Source organism: Stegastes partitus, unplaced genomic scaffold (assembly GCF_000690725.1).
Source record: "Stegastes partitus isolate 25-593 unplaced genomic scaffold, Stegastes_partitus-1.0.2 Scaffold17, whole genome shotgun sequence".
Lineage (NCBI taxonomy): Eukaryota > Metazoa > Chordata > Actinopteri > Pomacentridae > Stegastes > Stegastes partitus.
The window spans coordinates 138,719-142,164 of NW_007577748.1; positions in this window are offsets into that span (position 1 = coordinate 138,719).

Consider the following 3,446-nt stretch of genomic DNA (forward strand, 5'->3'; position numbering starts at 1 on the left):
AACAGGTGATGGTTCCACTAAGCACAATCCAAATGTCACTGTGGTAGTGACATCTGTGGTATGTTGTAGCAGTAATGCTGGTTGAGTGTACCACTGAATTCTGTGCAGTGTCACCAGCAAGAAAGCATCATACCTCCTCCATGCTTCACAATGGGAACCACAACTTGGACTGGTCAGACTGAAGTACATATTTACACTGGTTTAACGTCCACTCTGTCTTCCTTGACCCAAGCAGTCCCCTTCCTCTTATTGTTCTCCCTCAGTAGTGGTTGCTTTGCAGCTATTCAAGCCCTGATTGCTGCACTCTCCGTTGAACAGCTGAGAGCTGTTAGGATGTGTTTGGAAGTAAGTAAGGGGCTGAAATGCAAATGTTGTATTATTATTTTTTTTTTATCATTTTATTACTAAAGTGAATAATTCTGTTGAGCACAGTTACTTTGAATCAAATCAATCAAATCTTTTTTTTTTCTTAATTTGATCAGTTAGTGAAAATGCCGGATTATGTGGGGAAACACACAGAATGTAACTTATAAATCAAGGCAAAAGGTTTCTGAAAGGAAGCTGTGATTCATGCCAGACAAAATCAATCTGCCTGTATGCAATTCCTGCTCAGACTTTACATGCCTAAAACCTATACAGAGGGGTAGAAGTTAACCTGCATGGCCTCTACATTTAAACAGATCTCAACTGAAAGGTTCATGACCTCAGGGAATTAGACACAGCGACATGTACCCCACCCAGCCTCGACCAACAAACCCACAGTTGCTTTAATGGTAATCCCTCTGGTGAACTGGTTTGAAAGGTTCAAATTAATGGACGGCAAAGCATCTATTGCTTTGAGTTAGTCACATAGGTTGGAAAGTAGCATATTGATGGTTGTTAATCATTAGACCAGAGTGCTGTTCTATTTGGTTGTGTAAACTATTACGAACATAAACAATAGAATAAATGATACAGTACCATCATCATCAGTTGTTCTAAATAAATGTGAATTGCTGCGGAAAAACAAAAGCAACTTAAATATCTTATTTTTACCAAATCCTCCAACCTGAAGGACCATACAGGCCACTACTTTTTGGACATGACTAACGGGAGAGTAAAATACCTTGCTATGTTACGTCATTCTTTCCAAATGTAACAATTATGGCAACTAGAGGACAATGTCTCAATGAAACATATCTATGATCTGAAATAACCTGCCTGCCTCAGTGGCCAATGGCATTGCTTTTTGGTGTTTGTTGTTTACAGTTTTAGCCTAATTCAAAGTTAGGTGTACTGATTTTTTAGCCAAGCCAACTTTTATGTCTAGTTTTACAAGACAGTAGATTTGATGACTACTCAATAATGCATGTTGACCCAGGTCTATATCAAGATTCAGGCTTCAATTAATACAGGGTCTCAGAGTAAGAACTTTAAATTGTTTAAACGTCTTGTTTTCTGTGACTCTCAAAAGGATATGTGTCACAACTATTCAAATTAACCTGTGTTGCCAGAGATCATTACGAGACAATGTGTATAGTTTTGGGCCTTCAGAAAATGTTCTGTGTCAATAAAGCTCCTCACACTCAGATGAATAGATGCAGCTGTAGATTCATGTGGGTCACCAGTTGAAGTGGATCATAGTACACAGTGAGAAATGAGGAAGTAAAAACATATAAATGTAATTTGTAGGCACCTTATGTGCACTGTCAGCCTATGCATACTGCAATTTTCTGCCAAAGAGGAAGAAGTAAGGATTTAGCTAATCCCAAATACCAAGACATTTGTAGTGATGTTAGTTACAGAAACAGCTTTTGTTGCAGGAAGTATGTTCATGTGCTCAGCATCTGGTTTGACCATTCTGACATCTGATATCTAAAAGTTCCTGTTACATGGAAATTCATTATGAACACGATAAATGCAAATTAAAGTTTGGCCTGATACCCATATTCAGCTGTTTATGGGTGGTTGCACTGAGATTCCGAACCTAAATAAATCACATGCAAAATGCAATAAAAGAATACACATTTTTCCACTTCTTTACAGAGGATAGTTCCTTCTTTCTAGTAAGGACAGAAATTGAGTCAATGCTTTGCGCTGGATGGGTCCAGTTGGGTTGCATTTTTAAAAAAGAAAAACCAAAAAAAATTGTTTCAAGATTTTTTTTTAAAAAAGTAAAAACACATTTTCACAAAGTCATTGTGGTCCCAATTACTAAGTTTTGGGCTGTCTAAAAGTTTTTCTGTTGATCATTAAGGGAGTTTTTGTTCCATTATGAATATTGGACGATTTATAGTAATCTTTGTTCTTGTATGGCCCTTGATTCACAGCTATGATTGATAGGTGGTCTCCCCAGTTCCTGAACTTTGTGTTTTGGTTTTTGAAGTTTTTCTCCAGACACATAGTTCTACTATGACAGAGACTGACAGGATGTTGCCAGGCAATGTTTTGCTTTGTGTAATGTTTGGAAATAGTGAACAGTCAGTCTTTTCAGTAAGATTCTGTTGGTATCCACATGTTTCAAAAGTAGCCCCCCACAGTTCTTATTTTAATTCATCAGAAGCTGCAAATCTATTCTTCAAACTGGCTCCAAAAGAAATAAAAGGCTGGCACCACACCTTGTTACTAGGGCTGAACGATTTTTGAAAAAAATCTAATTGTGATTTTTTTTCCCTCAACATTGCGATTGCGATTTGATATGCGATTATTTTTTCTAGGCTCTCTCCATGTGTATTTTTTGACAAAAACAAGAAATAAATCCATATGTTGCTTAATAAACTATATCATATTTATTTCAAAGCCAGATTACATCAATAAATAAGCATCCATCCATCCATTATCTATACACCGCTTAATCCTCACTAGGGTCGCAGGGGGGCTGGAGCCTATCCCAGCCGGACACCCTGGACAGGTCGCCAGTCTATCACAGGGCTACACTTAGAGACAGACAACCAAGCACACTCACATTCACACTTACAGACAATTTAGATTACATCAATAAATAAGCATCCATCCATCCATTATCTATACACCGCTTAATCCTCACTAGGGTCGCGGGGGGGCTGGAGCCTATCCCAGCCGGACACCCTGGACAGGTCGTCAGTCTATCACAGGGCTACACTTAGAGACAGACAACCAAGCACACTCACATTCACACTTACAGACAATTTAGAATCACCAATTAACCTCAACATGTTTTTGGACCTTGTCGGAGGAAGCCAGAGAACCCGGAGAGAACCCACGCTGCACAGGGAGAACATGCAAACTCCATGCAGAAAGATTCCGGTGCACCCACCGGGATGCGAACCGGCAACCTTCTTGCTGCGAGGCAGCAGTGCTACCAACTGCGCCACCTTGCAGCCCTTTGGCAAGCATGTCATCGGCTTTTATGCAATTAAACATAGTCGGGCAAGGATGATCACTTCTATGGTCTCTGTAAGCATGCATGTGTTATATTAATTATGTTT